We start from the raw sequence: 14,781 nt of genomic DNA, 5'->3' as shown, positions 1-14,781 counted from the left end.
TAATGATGGCAACACTTCCAATGGACACGTGTTGGCACCACTGCTACTACCGCTCCTACTGTAATCGTGTTACTTATCACAGCCATAAACATTACCACCACCACCACTACTACCACTACCACCACAACGGTTATCATTACATTTTATTATCATGAAAACACACACACTGATTTTTATTCCCTGCTTTTTTTTTTCTTTTCTATTTCTCCTCCTCCTTTTGCTCGTCCTCCTCCTTCTTCATCTCCTCGTTCTTGCTCTTGTTCTTGTCCTCCTCCTCCTCCTCCTCCTCCTCCTCCTCCTCAATGTTCCTCTGGTAGGTGTTTCTTGTCCTTCGTGTTCCTGTTTTTTATTATTGTTTTTGTACTTAGTTTCCCTCCTCCTCCTCCTCCTCCTCCTCCCTCCCTCCCTCCTCCTCCTCCTCCCCTTCCTCCTCTCCTCCACTTCCTCCTCCTCCTCCTTGTTCTTGTAGTTTGTCTCCTTGTTTCTGTTGTTGTTGTTGTTGTTGTTGTTGTTGTTGTTGTATCTTCTATATTCTCCTCCTCCTCCTCCTTCTCCTCCTCCTCTTCCTCCTCCTCCTCCTCTTCCTCCTGCTCCTCCTTTTTTTCTTCAACTACCCCTATGAAATTTAATTAACACCACCACCACCATCACATCCCCTTCCATCACCACCACCACCACCGCCACCCACCATCATCATTACCACCACTAATCACCACCCATCACTCTGACAGCAACACTATCACCATGGCCGTCACAATCATGCTATATAACGCGGGCTACTGTCAGTCTCATCACCATCTCTATTTATTTATTTATTTTTTTTTTTGGTGAGGTGTCAGCCTGTCATTTACCACCACCCCTCACCACCACCACCACCACTCCCTTCGTCACCACATCAGTCTCATCATTACCCTGCACTCATGACTACCACAGCGGCGGGATGCATGACCATCACCACCACCATTACTGCCGCTGCTGCCACCATCAGTGCGGTAAGTTAGTGAGCCTTCCATCACCACTACCATCACAGTAAACCACCATCACCGCCACGATTTACCGCAAAGCCATCACCACTGCGCCTGCTGATGCCGCTGCTGCTATTACTACTTCAGCATCGTCAGTATAGATTGCAAAGTGGAAGTGGAACTGATTAACGAGCACTCTTGGTTCCCTTTTTCCATCAATAGACTTTTGTTAACATTAAGATAAATAAATTGTTTGGATGGGTATGAATGGAAAAAATAATATAAGGTTAATTTTCATCATTGCTAAGCTAAAGAAGTAAGTTTTTTAAGACACTATAGTACAAACACTCTTAATTCCCTTCCTATTTTTTTCTTTTTTGCCAACATTAGGATAAATAAATTGTTTGGATGGGTATGAATGGAAAAAAAGAATTATAAGGTTAGTTTTTATCATTGCTAAGCTAAAGAAGTAAGTTTTTAAGACAACAGTACACACGCTCTTAGTTCCCTTGCCTTTTCCTTCCATACGGTTGCCTTCTGCTAACACTAAGACATATAAATTGTTTGGATGGGTATAAATAAAGAAATAAAGTTAATTTCATCATTGCTAAGCGAAAGAAATACGTTTTTAAGAGTGTAAAGTAACTTGGACAGACAATTTTACTTTTCTCCTAGTCAGATCATCTAGAGTCACTTAATTCAAAGAGCAAGTGTCGCCCATTACCAAACAGTTACGATGAAAAAAAAAAAGAAAATTAAGTAGGCAGTTTTATACAAGACACAGTACATATACAAAATTCACAAGTAATTATCCAGCTCAATGGTTCCCAAAACTCTGGTACACGTATCTGCCCCGGATCCTCGTTTTTTCTGGGTTACGCTTGCACGGTTATGAGACATGTCAGGTTATGGGAGCGATGGGAGTATCAATATGTGTCTTTCCGGGAACTCTTTACGTTGTGTGAGTGTTGAGTGTCTTCCGAAAGTATAATACACACAGACACACGGACACAGACAGATCGTTCACTCTTTACACACACACACACACACACACATACGAAGACAAAGGATATAAACACGCTCATGCACAGATAGATGGACTGATAAAATAGATACATATATACATACGTAAATACATACATACATATTTAGTGGCCACATATGAAAATTCAAACACAAAAATACACGAAACATTACAAAACTACACACAACATCATCATCATCATCCAAAAAACAACACACACACACACACACACACACACACACACACACACACACACACACACACCCTACATCTACTACCACCACCACCACTGCTGCCGAAACCCATTAACACCACCACCGCCATCACCACCACCACCAACAACAACTCACACCCACAAACTACTGCCCCTTTTTACTTTACCCGTACCGCCCTTCACCCGCACCCACCCAGCCACTCACCCGCACCAGCACTTGCCCTCCCTGCCCCATCCCTCCCCTCCTCTCAGACCGTCCAAGAGCCTCACGGACCCCGGAAACCAACACAAACCAACACAAACACCACTGAGTCCTAAGTGAGGCTAGATGGTCGGGGGGGTGGCGGTATTCAGGAGAGCAACAAAATGACTGTAATCTTGAAGACTAAACTCCACTCCTGCCGGCGACTCCTGCACCGTAATTCCCTGGAGAGCGTTTAGGAGGAGGAGGAGGGGGAAGTGTAGGAGGTGGGGGGGGGGTGTAGGGGGGAGGAGACAAAGAATGGAAGAATGATGAGAGGAGGAAAATAGAGTGGAGGACTGAAAGTGACTCACGAAAGAAGCTTATGCTCACATCGCTCAATGCCTTCTCTTCTTCATCCCGCTTCCTATTCTTCTTCTTCTGTTCCTCCTTCTCCTCCTCCTTCTCTCTCCTTTTCCTCCTCGTCATCGTTGTTGGTGTCTCTGTCCCCTGCTTGTTTTCCCTCCTCCTCCTCCTCCTCCTCCCTCCTCCCATTCCTTTCTCTTCCTTCTGCTCCATCTTCTATTCCTTCTCTCTTTTCATCATCTCCTATTCCTCCTCCTCCACCTCCTCCTCCTCCTCCCTCCTCCTCCTCCTCCTCCTCCTCCTCCTCCTCCTCCTCGTTCTTGTTATTAGTGTCAATGTCCCTGCTTGTTTTCTCTCCTCCTCTTCCTCCTACTCCCTCCTTTCTCTTCCATCTGCTCCCTTTCCTCTTCCTCCTTCTCCCCTTTTTATCATCTCCTATTCTTCTTCTTCTCCTCCTCCTCCTCCTCTTTCTCCTCATCATTGTTGTTAGTGTCACTGTCCTTGCTTGTTTTCCTTCCTCCTCCTTCTCCTTTCTCCTCCATCTGCTTCCTCTTCTCTTCCTCCTTCTCCCTTTTTATCATCTATTCTTCTTCTCCTCCTTTTCCTCGTCATTGTTGTTGGTGTACGTGTCCCTTGCTTGTTTTCCCTCCTCCTTTCTCCTCCTCCTCTCCTCCTTCTTCTCCTTCCTCTGTTTCTCTCCTTCTCCTCTCTTTTGATCATCTTTCTCCTCTGTCTTCTCCTCACCTTCCTGTTCTCATTATTATCTATTTCCTTTTGCCTCATTTCCACCGCTGTCTTCCTCTTCCTTTTTCTCCTCCTGCCAGCTTATGCTTCTCTTCCTCTTTCTCATTCTTTATTTTTCTCATTTGTTTTCCTCCATCTTCCCCTTCTCATTATTGTCTATTTCCTTCCGCCTCATCTTCACCCATGTCCTTCTCTTTTCTCCCTCTTCCTCAGCTTCTTCTTCTTCTCTTCCTCCTTCTCCTCCCTTCATCATCTTTCTACACATTACCGTTCCCATTGCCCATTTTCTTCCGCCTCATCTTCACCGTTGTCCTCCTTCTCCTTCTCCTCCTCCTAATTCTCTTCCTCGTCAATTCTCTCTTCTCCTTTCCTCCGTAACGTTAAATATTTTCCGGCTCCTCGCCCTCTTTCATCCCTTCTCAACCAAAGTCTAACCTGTTGAGAGTAACAAAACCTATACATTTCTCTTTTTTTTTTTCGCCCATTGTACCAAGTTATTATTTAATGGCACCCTTAGTATCCTCTAAACCCTTAAGACCATTCAGTGCACACCTCTCCCTTTCTTCTCCCTCTCCCCTCTCTACTCCTCTCCGCCCTCAAAGGCTTCCCCCCGTCTTTCTCTCCTTCCGCCTCCCAGCAACATTATATTTACATCACCAACACCTGAATCTAGGCGGAAAAATAGACCCATTTCCCTGCAAGTGGCCCTTAGCCTTGTACGGGGAAGGTGTAGAGGGAGGCTGGATCTGCCATGATTTGAGACAGAGATAAAGGGAAAGAGAGAGAGAGAGAGAGAGAGAGAGAGAGAGAGAGAGAGAGAGAGAGAGAGAGAGAGAGAGAGAGAGAGAGAGAGAGAGAGAGAGAGAGAGAGAGAGAGAGAGAGAGAGAGAGAGAGAGAGAGAGAGAGAGAGAGAGAGAGAGAGAGAGAGAGAGAGAGAGAGAGAGAGAGAGATTGATTTTTCTTATTTATGTTGGACAAAAACAAGACTAACTTTTTGTATTAGTCGTGTTTTTTTGTCAATAAACTACAAGTTACTACTACTATTACTACTACTACTGCTACTATAACTACTACTACTACTACTACTACTACTACTACTACTACCACTACTACTACTGTGTGTGTGTGTGTGTGTGTGTGTGTGTGTGTGTGTGTGTGTGTGTGTGTGTGTGTGTGTGTGTGTGTGTGTGCGTGTGTTACAGCAAAGAACACAACACTTACATGGGCTGGTGCTCCACGCTGGCGTCTCTTGTCTGAGGGAGGACGCTGCTTCTCCCTCCCTCTCGCTCTCTTTCTCTCTCTCTCTCTCCCTCTCTCTCGGCCTTTACGCCTCACCTGGAAGAGACACATTGTGGTTTATATTCTCTCTCTGTCTCTCTCATACCCTTCAAAACCTGAATATCCACCAATACAAGCACGTTAAAAAAAGCCAAGACAAGACGCCGCCACCTCCGAGACCACGCCCCATAAACATGTCATCACGTCCTGCCTGCATTGCATTCTTCTTCCAAGCATTTCCACGCTTTCTCTCGCGGTGTTTTCCTTTATTTTCACGCCGGCCCTTGTCATATTTACTCATGTTACCGCCGCGTTCACACCTATGCGCCGCGGCAGAAGACCAGAAGGGGGGGTGGGTGGGTTGTGTGTGGGCCGAGGCAGTTGGAGGGGAGAGGATTAAGGATTCTGAGCCGCCACTCGTCACGGGCCGGCTGATCCACACAGGTGCGCGCCAGGTGCGGGGTCCGGCCAAAGCCTCAGCGAGCAGGGCGGTCAGCCAGGCCCCGGAAGCACCGCACGCCCAGGAAAAGTTGTTTTATGGACTTCATTTTAGCAGCAGTTGTGTGGGAAATACATACGTACGTACCCACTCCACTTGCCTCGTGCCTCCTCCCACCCCCGTCCTCTCAGTCGTTTAAAACAATGTGCCGTAATACATAAGTAGTTTTTGTGTGTTGTGTTTTTGCTCGCTGGTTTTTGTAGATAATGCTTGTTACGCTGATGAGGTTAAAATATATGCTAGTTATACATAAGTGGATGTGTTTTTTGGAGCATTTATGAGTGAAATATTTGTTACACTGAGGTTAAAACAATGTGTCGTATTACATAATTTTTTTTTTTTTTCCGAGTTGCTGTTTGTTTCAGCCACGGGTTTTGTAGATAATGCTTGTTACGTTGATGAGGTTAAAATATATGGTGATTATACATAAATGGCCGGATTTTCAGTACCGGCAGTGAATGAAAATACTAAATACACTGGTGAAGTTAAAATATATGCCAATAATACATAAGTGATTGTGTTTTTTAGCACGGGTTCTGAGTGAAATTGCGTATTACACCGATGAAGTTAAAATATATACCTGTAATACATAACCAACTGTATTTTGAGCACGAGTTCTGTGGGAAATACAAACTACACTGATGAGATTGAAATGTATGCCATAATAAACGAACAGCTGTATTTTTAATAACAGATCAATGACGAAATAATATACAGATGAAGTTATGATCTATGTATGCCGCGGTACATAAAGAGTTGTATTTTTTGTCAAGCGCATAAATGAAAGACATTCTATACCCTTTCACTCGTAATGACAGCTTTTTTTTATTTTATTTATTTATTTGAGTAGTCTTGGGCAAATCTATTAATCTAACATAACGTAATCTAACCTAACTTAACCTAAACTAAGCGAAATTACATGCACTATCTTTACTAAACATTCAATCACCTCTGCTGTGAGTGTAATCTTTCAAAACTCTAATCTGTATTTGCAAAAGGTCATTTTATCAAATAGAGAAATCAAAGAGGGAAAAAAAAAAAACAGAAAAGAGGAAGAGCAGTTTTTTCTTCCTTCTTGAGAAAAGATTACGTAAAAAAAAGAAAAGATAGAGAAAAAAATACACAATGTCATGCTATTAGGTAGAGAAGGAATTAATCGCCGAAAAAAAAACGAAAAAAGGGGAAAAGAGGAACAGGTACTATTTTTTTCCCCTTTTCTTATGACTCAGCACTAGTTGACAAAATGTTCCGCAAAAAAAAAAGGAAAAAAAAGACATAAGGGTTTTTTTTTATCAACCAGAGATGAAAGAAAAGTGAAAAATAAAAGAGAGAAGAGGAGCAGCAGGTAATCTTTTCTTTTTTTCCTTTTTTTCTTCTTTTGCCATTCCGCATTGGTTGACAAAAGGTTCCGTTAAAAAAAAGACAAAAAAGAAAAAAGGTAAAACTCAAACGGAAATAAAAGAGGGGGAAACAGTAGTTGTAGCATTTTTCGCTTCCACAAAGGTTCACTTGAAGCTCTTAGGTAGAATCTCCTAAAGAAAAAAAAAAAAAAAAAGATTAAAAATAGAAATAGTTTTACGTACTTTTTCCTTCACATTCCGCAAGAGATTCGCACAAGGTTCTTAAACAAACGTCAAATGGAAGGAAAAAAGAAACAAAGAATGATAAAAAAAAAAAAAATAAATAAATAGGTATAGTATTTTAAACATTTCAGGTCAAAAAAACAATAATAAAACACAATCATAACATTTAATCTCTCTTTCCCCTTCCATTGCGCACCAGTCAGCACGAGGCTCTTAATCAGTACATGCCGCGGTCAACAGCCGGTTTAAATGTTCATGTTGAAAGTCCACCAAGTCCCCGCCGCCCCGCTACTTCCCGCTCGTTCCTTTCAAACTCTTCCCGTACTTAATGCCGGCGTGAAAATCCTTGCCGAACTCCGCATCCCGCCGCGTCCCGTTTTCCTTGCGATTAAAAAACTTTAGCCGCGCATCTGCCTGAGGTTATATTTATTTATTTATTTATTTATCGGTCTTTTTATTATCTCATTTATTTATCTTTTTCTTTGTTCATGTATCACGAAACGACCAGAAGGCTGAACAAAAAAATAAGGAAAAAAAGAAAAAAAAATAATGGAGATGAGAAGAAAACGACCTTATGATGGTTTGTGGTGGTGGTGGGAGTAGTGGTGGTGGTGGTAGAGAATGAAAGATGGTGGTTTAGTGCGGTGGTGGTGGTGGTGGTGGTGGAAGAAAGGGTTAATGTGGTGGTGGTGGGGGAGGCTAGGTGGAGGAAGAGGAGGAGGAGAAGGAGGATAAAGAGAAGAAGGAAAAGGAAAAGAAAGAATAGAGAAGAAAGAGAGATATGACAAGAATATAATTAGGAGGAGGAGGAGGAGGAGGAGGAGGAGGAGGAGGAGGAGGAGGAGGAGGATGGACAGCAGTGTGGTGTTGCTGGTGAAGGAAATATATATTGTAGTAGTGGTGGCGGTGGTGGTGGTGGTGGTGGTGGTGGTGGTGGTGGTGATGGTGGTGGTGGTGTTGGTGGTGGTGGTGGTGGTGGGAATTTGAAAGCCGGTGTATAATCACTGCCTTGATCCAGCTTTCCCTTTCCTCAACAGCCTCCCACCGACACCCCACCCTTACCTCACCTACCCCTCCCTGGCCCTCCCCTCACCTCAGCCACCAAGAGTTACCTGGTTGAGTTACTATAATGAAGCAACGTCTGCAGAAGCTGGGGCGCCCACACGTAACTTCCCTTTCTCTCTTAAGTTCCCCTCCCTCTCTCCCTCTCCCCCTCTCCCCCTCTTCTACCTTCGCCTCTAAACCCAGGCCTGTCTAAGCTCTTTTATCCTCTCCCCTTCCTTGCTTCACTCCCCCATTCTTCTTTTTTCCTCTCCTCTACCTTTTTTTCACGGTTTTCCTCCTCCTTTTCTCAATATTTTCCTCCGTACCTTGAGGTGACGGCTGCTTTGGGTAACGAAATCACTGGTAAGAGGAGGAGGAGGAGGAGGAGGAGGAGGAGGAGGAGGAGGAGGAGGAATATAAAGAAATACAAAGGAAGTACAAACAACGACAGACACTGGGGTCCATATTAGGCTATTTGGGTTACTATATATTAGGTTGTTTGGGCAACTATAAATAGGCTGTTTGGGAGGAGGAGAAGGAGGAGGAGGAGGAGGAGGAGGAGGAGGAGGAGGAGGAGGAGGAGGAGGAGGAGGAGGAGGAGGAGGAGGAGGAGGAGGAGGAGGAGGAGGAGGAAGATAGCGTCTCTCCCTCACTAGGTGTTAAAAAAAATGGACATCTTTCTCTACATCTTCCTTTATGAAAACATGAATAAACAAATGGAAACTGTACCAATCCCAGTCTTCTGAGCTGTGAGGGTGGAAGGGGTGGAGGCAGCTGGTGGGGGTGATGGGGAATGGACAGAGCTTATCTCTCTCCCGCCCCCCATCAGCTGGATTACAACAGAAATCTTCTCTCTCTATCCTCCCTCCCCCCCCCACTCTCCACAGGACAGCTCACGACATAGAGGGAGGGAGGGAGGGAGAAAGGGAGAGGCAGGTGAGGGGTGGGGAGCGTGTAGGGTGCATTGCCGCTAATGTTCCATTCAATATTCATAGCAAAAATAAACTAATCAGATTATTTTGACATGGCACTCTCTCCTCTCTTCTATCTATTGCCGTGACCGGTTTGTTATAATTACCTTACGTTCTATAATGGCTTCCTGAAACACGTATTGTGCTGCGTGAAAATGTACTCCGTAATTATATGAGCAGCGGTGGTGGCGGTGGTGGTGGCGGCGGGTGTTTTGCTGGCCACGCGCGGCAAAGTGTTGCAGTGACCCCGGCCAGTCTGTGTGTTGCGGCGATCCGCTTTGCAGTTATGTCCGTTGTTTTGGTGCACGGATGGCGGCGGGAGGCAGCGGCAGCGGATGTCCGGGTCATTAAGTAAGCCTTCCCTCTAACGCGCTTCTTTATGCTTATTACTGCAACATGCCGAAGTGCGCCAGTAAAGTGCTTAGGGGCTAATGGCAAGTCGCCGTGACTCGGGGCGCCTCGCAAACACCCTCGGACGCGGATATAATGATAGTATTAAGGCCACCACTACCACCATCGCCACCATCACCACTACCACCACCGAAAACATCGCCACCGTCGGAGGAAGGGCGGCCCACGTCGGCTCAAGGCGAGGCGGCGTGAGTCAGCCACTGATCAGAAAAGAATAAAAAAGGAATGAAAAAAAAATGGAGCGTTATTCCGCTGAGTGAAGGCATCCGGGCGTAGCGAAGGAAGGTTCTCGCCAAGATGACAATCCCACATCAAAGACCCGTGACAAAAGAAAGACGCCATTCACTTGTTTCCAGCCGCCTCCGCTGCCGCCGCGTCCCTGGTCCCGGCACGCAGCTGCACCTTCCCAACACCACGCCGGCGAGGCAGCTGCACGCCCGGCCTGGCACAGCGGCGGCACCTTCAGGCACGCCAGACGCCACCACCACTTCCCTTAAAGCCAATAAAATAAATGGAATTGCGAGTTTCCAGGCTAGCCATTACCGCTGCTCCATGATGCCTGCCCTGCCGCACGCCTTTCTTGCTCCCTCCGCCACCACGCCGCCGCTCTCCCCTCACTCACCCCTTGTTCCCCTCACTCAGCCTGTTCCCTCACCAAGACGCCTGTTCCCTTCACTCATCTTCTATCCCCTCACTGAGACGTCTGTTCCCTCACCAAGACGTCTGTTCCCTCACCAAGACGTCTGTTTCCACACCAAGACGCCTCTCCCCTCACTTGCCCCATACCTCCTCAAGACGCTTGCTTTCTTCACTCGTCACTCTTCCATCTCAGTCCACACGTCTCTGTCCTCCTCCCCCAACCAATCAAGGACCCTCCTCACTCCATACGCCTTGTTCCCTAAGCCTACCCAGCCTAGCCTAGCCTACACAACCTACCAGCATCCCCTTCACCCCTCCAGCACCTCCACGCACCCAGAAGCTGTCACATCGTCGCTAGCGTATTTTCCCTGACGCACAAGAGCACTAGGGAACCCCTCAGCGGAATTACAGCAGAAGGGTCGCCAGGAGGGGAGGTCTGCCTGTCTGTCTGTCTGCCTGTCTGGGTGAGTGGCGCTGGCTGGAACGTTTCCTTCACCATTAATTAAACAAAGCTATAAGTCTTCATCAGCCAGCCAGTCGACGCCCGCCGCTCGACGTCCGACGCCCTTCCGACTTCCCCCAAACTCAACTACGCCTTCCCTTCGTTCCTTTCTGTCTGTCTGTTCCGCTCTCTCTGGCTCGCTCGCCTCCCTCTTTCTCTCTCTATCCTCCCTCTCGCTCTCTCCATCCTCCCTCTCCCTCTCCCACTGTCCTCTCCTTTGGCCTAAGCGCGCCCGTCTTCCACTATAAACTCAGCCTCTCTCTCTCTCTCTCTCTCTCTCTCTCTCTCTCTCTCTCTCTCTCTCTCTCTCTCTCTCTCTCTCTCTCTCTCTCTCTCATTGTCCCAGAAGAGAAGAAGCGACGGACGGACCTTCACTACACAGCTGTTGATGTTATTGTGAAGTTCCACCACTTATTGTGTACCTCTATAGGCTTATCTTACGCTCTCTCTCTCTCTCTCTCTCTCTCTCTCTCTCTCTCTCTCTCTCTCTCTCTCTCTCTCTCTCTCTCTCTCTCTCTCTCTCTCTCAACTCAGTAGCAATACACTCCCAAACCCTCTTGCACTGTATATCAAGCCTGACAGCACACACACACACACACACACCTAACCTTTACTAAATTAGACAGTACAGCTTATCTCAAAAAGCCTCATCAGGGCCAAGAAGTCAACCGCTGATGTTTGTTCTTCCTTTGTGTTCCCCTGTGACCTTCAGGAGGACAACGCAACACACAACTTACATGAAGAAGAAAAAAAAAAGATTAGTAAAGAGGAAAGCTATCGAGGGGTTGTGAGGATGGCAGGACCAACTGAGACACACACACACACACACACACACACACACACACACACACACACACACACACACACACACACACACACACACACACACACACACACACACACGCACGTCAGTCTTTCATGCCCAAGGGAATTAGGTCAAGGGCAAAAATCAATCCTGGAAAATAGAATAATAATAAAGAAAAAAAAACGCTACTTGTCTCTAACCGCCCCCCCCCCCCCAAAAAAAAAAGGAAAGAAATACAAAGGAAGAATTAATCCGGGTCGAGTGGTACTTTGAAGATTCTCTCTCAAACAAGTCAAGGGGCTGGTCAAGGTGGAGGAGGTGAATAGGGTGCTCGTTCAAGGTTGTGTTCAAGGCAATATCATCACCGGCTGCTTCGTAATGGTCTCTTCGTCTCCTAAGAGTGGGGTGCTTCAAGGTCACTGGATTCTTTTCCTATCGAACCCTTTGTTGTGAGAGTTATAAAAGGTTGTATTTATTTTCTTTATTTATTTTTTTCTGTTTTATTTCTTATTGGTGGTGTTATTGCTGTAGTTTAAAGGTGTGTTGCTTTTGTCTTTATTTCTATCTCTTATTTCCTTTTATTTTGTATAATTTTGTTTATTTCATTTTTTTTTTTTTTAGCTTTGATTTTGTGTGTAATTTTCTTTAGTTTTCTTCAGATTTCTATTTCACCTTGTTTTTTTTCATCTTTTTTTTTTCTAAGCTTCATTTCTTTTACCATTATGTTTTTTTTTTTCTTTTTTCTGGATTTTGTTTTCAACTTTCTATACGATATCCTTAGATTTTCATCCTACTCTGATTTGTTTTCTTTTTTTTTTCTTCTTCTTTTGCATTTTTCCTTAATTAACTTTTTTCTTTTATTATCACTTTCGTACAATTTATAACCAGGAAGAATTCTATACGATACTCTTAGATTTTCATCCAACAGTCATTTATTATTATTATTTTTTCATTTTTCCCTAATTCACTTCTTTTCCTTTTGTGATCACTTTCGTACAATTTATAACCAGGAAGGATATGGCTAAACTTTAAATTGATATCGCTATAGATCACATGTCTTTTCTCTCCTGGGATAATAAGCAACGGACTCCAATAACAAACGAACCCCAGAGAGAAAAATGAGAACTTGTATACGGCTCGCCTCCCTCGTAACCCTAAATTCATCAAGATCCCGTAGTCTCTCTGTACACATTATTCAAGGCGTGTTATGTTCCTTCATTTAATATTCAGTTTTCTATTAAATCTTCGGGGGAAAGTTTCAGCACTGGAGGGAGACGAAACTTTACTGGAATGAACTTTACGAGAATTTACGACACACAAGTTTGAAGTCATTATTTTTTCCCTTTTTTTTTTTTTTTTTTGTCTAATTTCGCTTCTCGATAAACTTATAATGTTCTAGTAACGTTAATTTGCAGATGGAATGATGATATTGGGGGTTTGATTTAATCCTACGGAAGATTTAAGTCTGGTGAGAAAAAAGTATGAAGAAATAAAAAAAAAAGAATATCTGATTAATTTAGCTTTTCTATAAACTTGTAATTTTGTACAAACGTTGATTTTGAAAAGTAATTATGATATCCGGGGTTTAATTTAATCCTACGAACCATTTAAACGTTGTTAAAATAAGAATAAAAAGAAAGAGAAAAGCTTATTAGTATAATTTCGCCTCTCTCTATCAAAACTTGTAATCTTGCATGGTAGCGTTACTTTCCAGAAGTAATTATAATATCATAGTTTAATTTCACCGTACGAAGCATTGGAGGATAAAAAAAAAAAAAGGAATAAAAAAGATAAGAATAAGGATAATTTCTGGTTAATTTCGCCTCTCCATAATCTTGCAGTTTTGTAGTGACGTAAGTTATGAGAAAGCATTATAGTGTCTGGGTTAAATTTCATAATACGAAATATTAAAAGCAAGTAACAGTAAGAATAAAAAGATAAGAAGAATAAAAAGTATCTCTTGCTGATTTCTTTCTCTATACAACTATAATTTCGTAGTAATGTTAATGTTGAGAAGAAATTATAATATCAGGAGTTCCATTTCACATAAAAAAACATTAGTCCTCGTTTGAAGACGAATAAGAATAAAAATACTAAGAATTAAAAGTATTTCTTGTTAATCTTCTCTCTCGATAAGTTTCTTATTCTGTAATAACATTAGTTTTGAGAAACAATTATAATATCAAGTTTAATTTCATTAAGTCTCGTCATAACAAAAGAAAAAAAAATGAATGAAAATTAAAAGTATCTTTGGATGTTTTCTCTTTTCATAAGTTTTTAATTTCGATGAGTAATGATACCAGGATTTAATTTAATCGTATAGAATATTACAGCGCTGTTCAATGAAGAATAAGAAAAAAAAAAGAGAAAAAAGTACTGTATATCAATGGAATAATACTTTTTTTTAAGTAATTTTATCTCTAGAGGTAATTTTTCTTGGTAGTGTTAAATAGTAAAACTCATCATATCAACAGTGTTAAATCTCATTCTACAAAGTCGAGTAGAGGTGACTCATTTGAACAGGAGGATTTCGTTTTTAATTCTGCCTTTCAAGAAATACAATTTTCCGAGGCAATATTAAATTCTGCACGGAGTTCCGTATAATATCAGTGCTCAGAATCATCATGACGATTCTCAAAACATCAGACTGGGAGCAAGACTGCACATTTACACCTGAACGAGAGACAGGAATGCTGTCACACAATATGTCACGATTCGAGATAGCAATCACGCTGGTCTTCTCTCTCATTTCAATAGCAAACACGCTGATCTTCTCTCTTATTTCAATAGCAAGCACACTGATCTTACTGTATTGATATTCAACTGCATCTTTTAAAAGTAACTGAGTGACTTATGGGAAACATATTAACGTTTACCACTTTTATTCGTATATATATATATATCGAACTACAGATGGGAAGTTCATTTGTATTTGGAGCAGGAGACGAAAACGAGAATTCCAACACCTCAATAATCTGCCACGCTTCAAAACACAAAATTCCAGCCAGTATCTCGCTCTACAAACACCGTGCCTCGCTTGAAGGTATTGCGCAGCGGTCGAGAATAGACTCACTCTTACCTATCATGATTCAGGAAAATGTTTCAAAATAACAAATACATTGTCTCTTTTGTAAACACAGATCGCCTGAGGGCGGAATGAACACACACTGATTATCCGCCGCCGTCAGTAGGTGAAGCCGTTGCTGGCGAGCGCGTCTGTTTGTGTGTGTGTGTGTGTGTGTGTGTGTGTGTGTGTGTTTGTATGTGTCGCCTAAGGTGTTGCAAGGTCACCCACGCATGTTCACTCTTGCGTATTCACTCATGTATACACACACACACACACACACATATCATTACAATATTATTTTACCAATCCAAAAGTGAAAACAAGCTAATAAAATATAATAATAAGACGGTGAAATCAGATAAGTCCGCAGGAAGACTTAAGGTCAGCGAGTTTTAAGGCATTATTGAAGCATCTTCGCCTCAAAAATTTAAGTAATTTCACGGCACTTCGACTTTTAGTATTGATGAAGTTCAATCTTTTAGTACCA

General features: G+C 43.1%; 1 protein-coding gene across 3 annotated transcripts in view; it reads right to left on the bottom strand.

Annotated features, from left to right (window-relative positions):
• Positions 1 to 14,781, bottom strand: part of LOC135109255 (follistatin-related protein 5-like) — a 129,537-nt gene that overhangs the window by 35,190 nt on the left and 79,566 nt on the right. For all 3 annotated transcript variants that reach the window (XM_064020515.1, XM_064020517.1, XM_064020516.1), the window contains one exon: positions 4,717 to 4,830. The gene's annotated coding sequence lies outside the window, so the exon portion shown is untranslated. The remainder of the gene's footprint in view (positions 1 to 4,716; positions 4,831 to 14,781) is intronic.

This window comes from Scylla paramamosain, chromosome 18, assembly GCF_035594125.1.
Source record: "Scylla paramamosain isolate STU-SP2022 chromosome 18, ASM3559412v1, whole genome shotgun sequence".
Taxonomy (NCBI): Eukaryota; Metazoa; Arthropoda; class Malacostraca; order Decapoda; family Portunidae; genus Scylla; species Scylla paramamosain.
This window is presented reverse-complemented; position numbering and strand designations above follow the sequence as displayed.